This window comes from Schistocerca nitens, chromosome 8 (assembly GCF_023898315.1).
Source record: "Schistocerca nitens isolate TAMUIC-IGC-003100 chromosome 8, iqSchNite1.1, whole genome shotgun sequence".
Lineage (NCBI taxonomy): Eukaryota > Metazoa > Arthropoda > Insecta > Orthoptera > Acrididae > Schistocerca > Schistocerca nitens.
Window position 1 is genome coordinate 108578024 of NC_064621.1, and position 12883 is coordinate 108590906.

Consider the following 12883-nt stretch of genomic DNA (forward strand, 5'->3'; position numbering starts at 1 on the left):
CACCTTTGGAGTTTTGTTTTACCCGGACATGTTTCAGCTCATTTAGTGCTGGCTTCAGGGGTTACTTTATTTAATTTCTGTAAAATGTTATTACATATTAACTTTTAGCGAAAACATTTGGTGCAAAATATTTACATTTGTGAATGAAGTGGCTGTTGTCAAATATTATACATGGTTTGTTTACAGATCATATTCGAAATATGTATCACTGGGCTGATGCATTTTATGTTTTTTACAAATCTCTAAAGTTCTAGTTTTATAGCTTACTGGGAAAAAGTGGCATTAGTTTACATCCCTTGCATGAAGCTATTGGCTACTGAATGTTCATGTTGCTAGCTGTAAGTCTGCTACACAAGGAGCCGGACACAATAACATCAAAGCCGTAAGAAACGCGCAAAATAACACAACACACATTCATTTTTGTTCAGAAATGCGTAGTAAACAAATATAAAAATAACATTTTGCAGTTTGACAATGACAAGTTGTAGATTGTAATATGTAATAACAATTTTACAGGAAGGATAGCCACAGAAGAAAGCACAAAAACTGCGGAAACATGTCTGGGTAAAACAAAACTTCAACCTTTGAACTGACTTCATCCAGTTTTCTTAGCAAGCATGGAAATAAGAACTGCAACACCACAAGATGATGATTATTATGATTATTTATTTAAACAATTTTGTTAAATATGGAGCAAATGTTATCAACAATGGACTTGGATCTCAGATAACACTGTTTATCAGTTGGTTATCACAGTATTTATTTCATATTCTCAATTATTGGCTTCACCAACTCGCAACCAGATTGTCACCTTCCAAACGATCTCTGACGTGGGTTATGCTGACTGTCTTAAAACAAGGGTTTGAAGGATAGCAGCAACACTTAATGCTCTCCAACCAGTAAGATCATTTAAAGAAGCACCTGGGACAGAATTTCTTAAATTCCATGTAAAACTGTATTCATTTTATTACTTCTGCAGATAAGTAAAGTTTTCCTGAATCTTAAGATAGGTACAAGCACTGTTGTGCTGTACGAGGAATGATCCTATTGGAGGTGGTATGCCGTTGCTCTCCCCCAACCTTTGAACTGACTTACCCAGCTGGTCATAGGGGGACCCACAGTTTACATTAAACTCTGAAACCTATTGCCTCTTGGCATCTTTGCTGTGTACAAATCATTGTCAGAGGTGACAAACAATTAGTGACTATGTGAGGATTGAATTGTAGACTTTGATTCATAGTCTATCACTTTACACTTAGCTGCCAACTACTTTTGGAAAAAATAGCTCCACAAATAGTCTTGACATTTGTAATATTATGCTAAACTATAAAAATTTGTTGACTCAGTCCTTCTAATGTGTTGTAAACGATTTTCCCTATATGAACACACATTATCATATATGATATTTCAGGCAACTTCCTCATATGAGTGTAATATTTACTGCTGCAGCAAAAGAATGTAAAAGTTCAAACCAAAGGCCATAAAGTAAGGAACATGTGTATTGTGCAAACCTTCGTAATTTAAAGACTGGGTACTGTAACTTGTGCAGCTGTGTGCTTGGTTTTCTAGCAGCATTGCTTTACAATCTGTGTATAAATTCATTAAAAGAACGCCTTTACTGCTGCAATATATTACTACTATAATTTGTTGCAGACTCGGTGTTCTCTGATTTTGGGCTTTGCATTCGCTACTTTTCCACTTTTTCCACACATTTCTTTGTCCTACTTTATTTTCAAAACTGAAAAGTCTTATTCTCAGTGTAAATACTGTTTCCCAGTGTCATTTGTTGCTTGTGTTTGTGATTCAGATGCTAAAACAAGCACTAAAAGGAAATATTTTAACTTTCAAAAAGCTTTTAGGTTATTGACAGTGGTGTGCAGAGTGAACTGATAGGGCATTGTTTGCATGTAATTGTAGTGTTTATTTCTTTTCTTTTTTTTCTTTTTACCATGAGAAGTCATAACTCGTGATACTTCATGTTATTTTCCAAAAGTAAAATGCTACAGTGTAACAGACAAAGATTACTTCTACGTCTCCTTTTTTACCATCTGTTGTTCAGATCCACATGGAACCATTATTTTTTATTTCATTTGTTTACTTTACCTATAAATTACATCCCTCATTGGGCTAAGAATTCTTTTGTAAGTGCCTGCTGAGTATGGAGCTTCAAGCAATTGCAGTGAGCACAGGTCCCCAACCTATTGCAGCACCTACTTCCTTCCTTGCAGTGCAAGCTCACATCTCAGACTACCCTTCCTACTTCTATTTCTTTCTCTTGCTGGCAGCTTTTGATATTGACTGGCTATTTCCACAGGTTCCGCTTTATTTCATTGACAACTTCGTTCATTTCTCTTGCAACACTTTTTGGGGAAATAATTTTGGTCCACTTCTGGCTTTCACATCCATGTTCAAATTTTTTGCTGTAGTGTGGACTGACTATGGAAGAACATATTAAATAGTGCCCAGTGCCTACAGTGTGAACTACTCTCAGCACACAGTAACTGTGTAGACTCATATATGCATTTACAAGCCAGTGTGGTAGCCAGTCTAATGTTCTGGGGTCTTATTTACCCTTTAAGTTTAACCCCCTGACAGTACAGGGATTACACTTGTTGCATGTGCTGCTATCTCCCCACACATACCAGGAGGAGATGGCCATCTTTCTGGGGCATCAGAACTCCTGGCTGTGGTCATCCGGCCAGATGACCTTTCGCTGCAGTTGGATCCCCTTCTTGTCATCTGGGCCTGTGGGGAGAACCCTTGGTCAGAGTAGATGGTGTCAGGGTGACATTACGTAGATGAAACACATCAATTGAACCAACACAAGGCCATTTGGATTTGGAGTCGTAGCCTCTGTGTTTCAGGGCTGCTCAATCTTCATCCAACCCATGCCTACAGCAGACATGCCATCGCAAGAATTTCGGCCATAAAAAGTTGCGAAGGAGGAGGAGGAGGAGGAGGAGGAGGAGGAGGAGGAGGAGAACAGTTGGGAGGAGGCTACTCTGGTGACCCTGTAATTGCCAGACCCCCCCCCCACACACACACACACACACACATTCTGAGCCATAGTCTGGTGACAGGCAGTGGTCCTGGGACTTAACCAGTCATCTCAGGGCCAGGTCACCTGTAATATGATGACCCAATGGAACTATAATAGACATTACCACCACCTGCCAGAACTGCAACAACTGGTTTCCTCTTATTCTGCAGCCTGTATTGCCCCCCAAGAAACTCTCTGTGGTGACCATTCCCCATTTCTTTGTAGTTAATGTGCATTCTATCGGAATTGTACTGGCCCTGGGCAGGCAACTGCAAAGGGCTGTACATTGATTCACGCAGATGACATCAGTGAGTGGGTTCCCCTACATGCCACACTGAAAATAATAGTGGTGTGAGTGCAAAATACCACAGCAATCACAATTTGCAATATTTATTTACCTCCAGGCAGGGCACTTACTCCCATTTAGATGACCACCTGAATCCAACAGCTGTCCCTGCCACTTGGGGATTTGTGCACATCACTCCCTGTGGGGAAGTAACAGTTGGTCTGATAGGGGCCTTCTAATTGACCAGCTTCTTTCCAATCTAAATCTCTGTCACCTCAGTGCCACACATGCCATCTTTTCAGCTATTGATTTAATGCTCTTTGTGACAGTGGCCACTTCCTGATATCGTAACTTTATCACAGCAAGACAAACCAATTACCTCAATGGGCTCTTCGAAGAGTCAACTGGCAGTTATATACATGTCATCTTTACTCGCTGTCTGTCAAATTGCATATACGAGATTGTGGGAGACATCTCCTGATGTAATCACCCGTGCCACTAGAACTGCTTTTTCTTTTCCCACAGGAATGCAATACTACCGGCCAGTCCCATAGTGAACCCAGTACACTGCGACAGCTTTCAGCATTGCTGTAGGGTCTGGCAACATTTCAAGCAGCATCCTTCACAGGCTGCCCTCATCATAAAAGAGTGCTGGAAGTGCTATGTCTCCTCCTTACGAATGTGTACTGAGATGACTATTAGTCATGGGATATCAGTATGCACATACACTGCTCGTGATAGAATCGTGTACATGAGGTATAAAAGGTGAGTGCCTTGGCAGAGGTATCATTCGTAAAAAGGTTTCAGATGCAATTATGGCTGTATATCAGGAATTAACAGACTTTGAATGTGGAATGGTAGTTTGAGCTAGACATAGAGGACATTCCATTTCAGATACTTAGGGAATTCAGTACTTTGAGATCCACGGTTTCAAGAGTGAGCTTAGAACACCTGTCATCATGGACAACACAGTGGCTTACTGCCTTCACTTAATGACCGAGAACAGTGGTGTTTGTGCAGAGTTGTCAGTCCTAACAAACAAGCAGCATTGCATGAAGTAACCATAGAAATCAATGTGGGAAATACAGTGAATGTATCAATTAGGACATTGCTGCGAAATTTGATGTACGATCAACTTATCAGTTAGGAGACTGCTGCAAAATTTGGTGTGAATGGGCTACAGTAGCTAATGACTTACACGAGTGCCTTTGCTAACAGTAAAACATCACCTGCAGTGCTTCTCCAGGACTCATGACCATATTGGTTGTGCCCTAGATGATGGGAAAACCATGGCCTGGTCAGATGAGTAATGATTTCAGGTGGTAAGAGCTGATGGTAGGGTTGAAGTGTGGCGCACACCCCACGAAGCCATGGACCTGAGTTGTCAACAAGCACTGTGCAAGCCAGTGATGGCTCCATGATGATGATGGCTGTGTTTACATGGAATAGACTGGGTCTTCTGGTCCAACTGAACCAACCATTGATTGGACCCCTTTTTTTGGTGGCGATTAATGGTCTTGCAGCTGCGGTGGGCTCATCGGTCTGTTCCTCTCTATATGCCGATGACTTTTGTCTTTATTACAGTTCCCCAAGCATCAGTGACACTGAATGGCAGCTGCAGGGAGCTATCCGTAAGGCACGTTTTTGGGCATCCAACCATGGTTTTCAGTTCTCATCCTCTAAGACCCGAGTGATGTATTTCTGTCGTCGTCGAATGGTCCACCTCCATCCAGAGCTCTACCTTGCCAATGAACTCCTTTGTATTGAGGAGATGCATCGCTTTCTTGACATGCTGTTTGAAGCTCAGCTCACTTGGACACCTCATCATCATGAGCTTAAACAATGGTGCTGGCGGCACCTCAACCTACTTCGCTGCTTCAGCCGCACCATTTGGGGGGGCTGCATGAACAAACCTCCTACAGCTCTATAAGGCCTTAGTCCAGTTCCGTCTCGACTACGGGAGCGTGGTGTACGACTCAGCAGCACCTTCAACGTTGCAGATCCTCGACCCGATTCTCCATTGTGGCGTCAGACTGGCGACAGGTGCCTTCCGCACTAGTCCGTTGACTAGCCTTCTTGTAGAAGCCGGAATCCCTCCCCTACGATTCCACTGACAACAGTTGCTTGCGTCATACATCGCCCGCATCCATGCCTTGCCCGACCACCCAAACCGCAGGTTCCTTTCTCCACCTTCTGCACTCCCCTCCCCACGGCAGCGGCCTAGGTCGGGTCTCCCAATTGCAGTCCACATTCGTTACCTTCTCTCGTCACTAGAGTCCTTTCCCCTTCCTCCATCCTTCCGGCCCTCTTCTTCTACCCCTCCTTGGTCCCTCCCTCGCTTGCGGCTTTGCTTGGATTTGTCCTGTGACTCAAAGTCCTCCGTTCCACCTGCCAGTGTTCGTCAACAATTCATGGCTCTTTTTGCCTCGTTTCGCAATGCAGATGTAGTTTACACCGATGGTTCTGTGGTCGATGGACACACTGGGTTTTCTTTCATCCACGGCGATTACATTGAGCAGCATTCCCTAGGGTCATTCCATGTTAAAGAGACTTTGTGACAAAAAAATTAAAATGACAATATTACAAATATAACCTTAAAAATGCCAAGTTAAAAGTACATTTGTTCATTACAAAATAATCATGAACATGAAAAAATTAAATTTCTACCTTCACTAAGCGTTTAAAGTGCACTACTCTATGGCACCACAGAGAGGTATGTTTTATGCTATTTCCAGATGAGTATTAGTTGTGTTATCTATGGCTGATTGTTCTATTGTTGCAAAGAATATTGAAGTCAACATTGTTATAGCTCATAATAATTCGTTTTGTTGAAGTAAGCTAATTGCATTTCTTTATTTTGTTAGTTTTATAATATATATGCAGCTTGTAACTCCCGTAACAAAAAAGATACAAAAGTTTAATTTGTAATCTAGTAAATTTGTTCTGTACAATACCTTTCTGTAAAAGTGAGGTTATGCACATGTTTTACAATATCATACCATTACATGGCATTTTGAAATCTTATTTAACACTCTTAGAGCTGTTACGGGTGTTACTAATTTTTGTTTCGGATGTTACTTAACACACGTAACTTGAATTGAAAGGTTTAATGCCACCTTCATCTTTAGTAGGTCTAGGCCCTACATTTAAATTATAACCAAAGGGTATTATTATGAATGAAAAAAATTTTTTTAATTATGTTTATTACATATGAAAACAGTTTTAAGCATGAAAACTAAAATTTTTATTCCTCTGCATACATTTCTTTAAGCACTACACCTACATTATAAAAGTTAATTAGAGCATTAACCTGACTCAACTGACATTCTCCTAAAATGTTAATTAAGCCCAAAATTCTTTAGATTACATATAGTTTATGTTTTCCATTCTAACTTTTCCAAGAACAACAATATTTCTAACCTAAGTTTTAAATTTTATATAGGCCCAGTAAACTGCTTATTGAGGCAAATTCTAGTCATTCATAAGAGCCTATGTTTAACAATGTACTGTGCTGGGCAGTTCAAAAACAAATATACTCTGTCCAATCTATGTTATTTTGAGAGAGACTTTGGACTGACAGTTCAGTGGAATTTTTTGCCAGTTCACATGGTAAAGGAGCCATGGATGGCATTGGAGGTGCACTGAAGAGGAGCATGTGTACAGCTGTTAGATCTAGGAAAATTATTATTAACAACACAATTGACTGTTATGACTACACTCTGAAGAATTTTTCTAAAATTAAGGTATTATGGGTTGATAACATAACAGTGGAGCATAACAGTCCTATTTTGGATGAAAGGTGGAAAATTTTACAAGGGATTCCTCAAATTCAGGGCTGCCGTCACTTGTGGCCTTATAACACAACTGATTTGCTGGTTTCAAAAACAGCAGAAACATTAATGACAAGGGTGTCAGTATTTATTACTGAGGAGGCCAAAGTTAAAACATTACATGCAAAAAGATGCATAAACTTCTATGAAGTGTGCAGTTCTGATGATTCTGATCAGGAGACTGTTTCACTATCTGAATCACAAGACAATATTGGAAGTGCTTGTGAGTTAAGCCTAACTAATAACATTGAAAAGTCTGATTTAAAATTTGGGTTATTTGTCTTGGTTGACATTCCAAGTGACAAAAAGAAGCCAACCCTATCCAAAATTCAATACTGTTACTTGGGAATCTGCCAGTTTTTAAACCTATCAATAATAAGAAAACATTTTTGTCATAAATTTGTTAGGCCTACAAAATGAGGTAAATGTAAGTAACGATATCTTGGCCTAGTTGTGCTTTAAAACTGTAACAACATTTTTTGTGTAATAAATAGCTTTATCCTTCAAATATGTTTTCTTAAGTACATTCTTTTATTCCAAATAAACTATAATAATTCTTTTCTTTTTATGCAATTGTAAGAGGTAGATTTATTCCTTTAAGAATGAAATCTGATGCATCTATGTAACACCCGTAACATTTAATGTAACACCCGTAACAGCAAAAAATATATAAATACTGAGTTATGATGTCCAAAAAAATAAAAATTTATAATTCAAAATAAAATCTGGGGCAATACCTCTTAACTATATGTGACGGTAGTATCTGTTCCCGAAACAACAGTTACCGTGGATGACCATGCAGCTTTGCTAGAAACGAAATGATAATTAAATGGACACCCTAGCTGCAAACAGGCGTTGATGTACTTCATTGGGGACATGTTGAAAATGTGTGCCCCGACCAGGACTCGAACCCGGGATCTCCTGCTTACATGGCAGACGCTCTATCCATCTGAGCCACCGCGGACACAGAGGATAGTGCGTCTGCAGGGACTTATCCCTTGCACGCTCCCCGTGAGATCCACATTCCCAACATGTTCACACCACTAGTGCGTGGATGACCATGCAGCTTTGCTAGAAACGAAATGATAATTAAATGGACACTACGAATGTAGTGGTGTGGACATGTTGGGAATGTGGATCTCACGGGGAGCGTGCAAGGGATAAGTCCCTGCAGACGCACTATCCTCTGTGCCCGTGGTGGCTCAGATGGATAGAGCGTCTGCCATGTAAGCAGGAGATCCCGGGTTCGAGTCCCGGTCGGGGCACACATTTTCAACATGTCCCCAATGAAGTACATCAACGCCTGTTTGCAGATAGGGTGTCCAATTAATTATCATTTCGTTTCTAGGAAAGCTGCATGGTCATCCACGGTAACTGTTGTTTCGGGAACAGATACTACCGTCATGTATAGTTAAAATATGGCTTCCCGGCCATTGACCTTCTTGTGCGAACGCACACGCTATGCCCGAACTCGTACGGGACTTGGTGGATTAATCTGCCACGAGTAACGAGTATGATGGGCAAACATCTATTAGGCGCACTACGAATGTAGTGGTGTGGACATGTTGGGAATGTGGATCTCACGGGGAGCGTGCAAGGGATAAGTCCCTGCAGACGCACTATCCTCTGTGCCCGTGGTGGCTCAGATGGATAGAGCGTCTGCCATGTAAGCAGGAGATCCCGGGTTCGAGTCCCGGTCGGGGCACACATTTTCAACATGTCCCCAATGAAGTACATCAACGCCTGTTTGCAGATAGGGTGTCCAATTAATTATCATTTCGTTTCTAGGAAAGCTGCATGGTCATCCACGGTAACTGTTGTTTCGGGAACAGATACTACCGTCATGTATAGTTAAAATATGGCTTCCCGGCCATTGACCTTCTTGTGCGAACGCACACGCTATGCCCGAACTCGTACGGGACTTGGTGGATTAATCTGCCACGAGTAACGAGTATGATGGGCAAACATCTATTAGGCGCACTACGAATGTAGTGGTGTGGACATGTTGGGAATGTGGATCTCACGGGGAGCGTGCAAGGGATAAGTCCCTGCAGACGCACTATCCTCTGTGCCCGTGGTGGCTCAGATGGATAGATCGTCTGCCATGTAAGCAGGAGATCCCGGGTTCGAGTCCCGGTCGGGGCACACATTTTCAACATGTCCCCAATGAAGTACATCAACACCTGTTTGCAGCTAGGGTGTCCATTTAATTATCATTTCATACCTCTTAAGTTGTTTTACAAGAATAAAAGCTTCATCAAGTTTGCAGAAATTAGAGAATTCCCTAACTTATAAAAGGGGCCACGTCTACTTTTGGTAACACCCGTAACACTACTTTTTTGATTAATAATCAGGAGAACAATAAAACAATTCCAGTATCAACATTTATAACATGAAATATTATGTAAGCCTTAAGTTTTCAATATTAAATCCAATAAATATTTTTCCTTACATTATTTTTCCTGATTTTAAGGTGTGTACATGTAACTATGGAATTGCCCCCTACCTTGTGGGAGCAGTGTTTTCACTGTGGAACTGGTTGCTCTTTATCGTGCACTTGCTCACCTTTCCTCCTGTCCTGGGGAGTCATTTGTCACATGCAGTGACTCCCTGAGTGGATTGCAAGCACTCAACCAGTGTTTTTCTCGGGACCCTTTGGTGTGCGGTATTCAAGATGCTGTTTTTGCTGTCGCCGAGTGTTGTCGTTCAGTGACATTTGTGTAGACCCCAGGCCACATCGGCATTCCAGGAAACGAATGTCTCAATCGGTTGACCAAGCAGGCCACCACTTCACCACCCCTGGAACTTGGTCTCGTGGAAAGAGACCTCTGGTCAGCACTACATCGCAAGGTCCGCGATGTCTGGAGCTCTGAATGGTCTGTCTTGAACATGCAAAATAAGCTCCGTATGGTAAAGTTGTCCACGGCCATATGGAACTCATCCTTGAGGAGCACGTGTAGGGGCTCAGTTGTTCTCTGCCGTCGTTGAATTGGACATATGCAGTTGACCCACAGCTATCTCCTTCGCCGTGAGAACCCGCCCAAGTGTCGCTGTGATGCAGGGCTGACAATGGTCCATCTTCTGATGGACTGCCCCCTTTTAGCCCCCTTCCGGCAGTCCTTTAATTTACCAGCTGCACTTCCTTTAATTCTAGGTGACGATGCCTCTATAACTGACTCAGTTTTACGTTTTATCTGTGCAGCTGGGTTTTATCACTCACTCTAGTGTGGGCGCTCTCGCATGATTTCTCAGGCTACACCCACTCCAGCAACTTCTAATTTTGACGTGGATACCAAAATAGTGTCTTTTATGGTAACAAATTGTGTTGGTACCTCTATCAACACTTTCCAGCTGGAGGGTCTTCATTTGTAGTTGAGTGGTTGACCTTTTACCTGATTCATTAACCACTGTAGTCTGTTTTACTCTAGTCAACTATTTGCTCTGTTCCTTTTAAGTGTCCTCTATTTTGTGTTATTGCGGTTTTCATTTTAGCTCTGTACCCCTTGGTGTTCCTTCCCTCTGGGTGCAGAGGTTACGCTTTTACTGTATAGGCCTTTTACAAGTATGTGTGTTTGGAACAGGGGAATGATGACCTCGATGTTGAGCCCCCATAAAACCCCAAAACCAACCAACCAACCATTGATTGGAATTTTTATGAATGACAGTCCTCCATGTCCGTCTTTTGCGATTACTTTGAAGAACGTTCTGTACTGTTTGAGTGAGTGATTTGGCCATGCAGATCACCCAATACAAATCCCATCAAACGTTTATGGGACATAATTGAGAGGTCACTTGGTGCACAGAATCCTGCACCGGCAACACTTCTGTAATTATGGGCGGCTATGGAGGTGGCATGGCTCAGTATTTCTACAGGGGATTTCCAACAACTTGCTGATTCCATGTCACATAGTTTCTGCACTACACTGGACAAATGGATGTCTGACTCACTAGGGGATATTCCATGAATTTTGGCACACCGTACAAATGGATGTGTGACTCACTAGGGGATATTCCATGAATTTTGGCACCTCAGTGTATGCCTCTTTCTGACAGTTGTTTGCCAGTCTGTAGTCTTCTGGGCTACTAAAGATAAACAACTGTTGCACATCTCATCCTTCTGAGTGATCTTGTATCAAAGCATCATTTCTGACTGAGCATCTTGTGACCCACCATCTCACTTCCCGATAGTGAGTGTCCACATTTCCTATTCACCATCGATGGGCTAGTGACCTCTGTCAGGTCGCTGAAGTCATCCCTGCACCGTATATCAATAAGTTTTACATTTGGTATAGCTCCCACTCTGTAGCATCCTTTTCGTACCCGGCTACCTTTCTAATGCAGAAACAACAGGTTGACTGCACTCTTCTATATTTCACTCCCCCCCCCCCCCCCCCCCAACCTAGTTGTGTTACGTAATGAACCTTTCACTGACAGGGGACTGCTTGTGACTCTTGCCTCATCTCAGGATATGGCCCAAGGCACTGATTCAGTTCATAATCAGATGATCTAGCATCTGAATGTTACTAAAAGGCTTCATCTACTCGGGGTCTTCAATCGTAATTGTCTCCAAGGTGTTTTCCCTTCACAGTGGGGAGATACTATTATCGTCCAAATCCGTAAGCCAGGCAAAAACCCAACATCTGTTGACAGCTAATGATTGATTAGCCTCACTAGTGTTCTCTGCTACTAGCTTGAAAAGATGGTTGTCTGCAGACAATCCTGGGTTCTTGAACTTTGGGGCCTTTTGTCCCGCTATTAGTGTGATTTGCAGGGGTGGGGGCGGGGGGGTGGGGAGGAATATCCACAACTGACCGTTTAGGTAGGTTGGAAATGGCAAGCCGACAGGCGTTTTGTAAGCACCAACCCCTCATTGTAGTTTTGTGACCTACATAAAGCATAATGCACAGCCTGACACCGTTGCATTTTACGTACCTCCATGACAGGCTTTCGAGGCTCCGTGCCGATTTTTGTCATTTTTGTCCCACCAATTGTTCCAGGTTAGCGTTGGTACTTCACTCAGCATTACGCAGAACACCATGCTGAGTGTCCACATTTCCTATTCACCATCGATGGGTTAGTGACCTCTGTCAGGTCGCTGAAGTCATCCCTGCACCGTATATCAATGAGTTTTACATTTGGTATAGCTCCCACTCTGTAGCATTGGCTGAATGCCAGATTCAAGGTGTGACTGAACAGCAACTCCTAGGCGCCATGCAAAGGACCTCTGCTTGAGCCCTCTGCTGTGGTTTCCAACTGTCTCCTGCAAAAATGTGGGTCATCCATTTGGTGTCATAACACAGTCCACAATGATCTGGAATTCTACTTGTGTAACCAGCACAGGGATTTTGTTACCCAGTCCTGATGTTTGGGCCTCCTTTTTGATAAAAATCTGACTTGTTTGCCTTACATTAGTCAACTAAAGAGTAGCTGCACACGGAAGCTTAATGCCCTCTGTTCATTGCACACACCTCTTGGACTGCAAAATGTGCTACTCTCCTCTGTATGTACTAGGTCCCAATCACTGATGGAAGCTTCCCTCTTCAGCTCTGACAATACCAACTGTTGCTCACTTACAAGTGCCATCCGAGAACCTGCCCCTGATCTTTTCACATTCTTTATGTATAAAATGGTCGTTGACCCTCTAATACCCCGAATGGGATTACTAATTGGTATGTGCCTCACATGCCTCTGCCGGGACATCCATCTAACCTCCTTAGAATGTGTTGT

The 12883-nt window shown here is 42.4% G+C and overlaps 1 protein-coding gene across 15 annotated transcripts in view; it reads left to right on the top strand.

The window, feature by feature from the left end:
- Window positions 1-12883, top strand: part of LOC126199076 (cytoplasmic dynein 1 intermediate chain) — a 204990-nt gene that overhangs the window by 12078 nt on the left and 180029 nt on the right. Inside the window, exon 1 of one of the 15 annotated variants that reach the window (XM_049935796.1) lies at window positions 4068-4091. The exons of the other annotated variants lie outside the window; for them this stretch is intronic. The gene's annotated coding sequence lies outside the window, so the exon portion shown is untranslated. Of the gene's footprint in view, window positions 1-4067; window positions 4092-12883 lie in introns of those variants that run through there. 15 annotated transcript variants of the gene reach the window in all.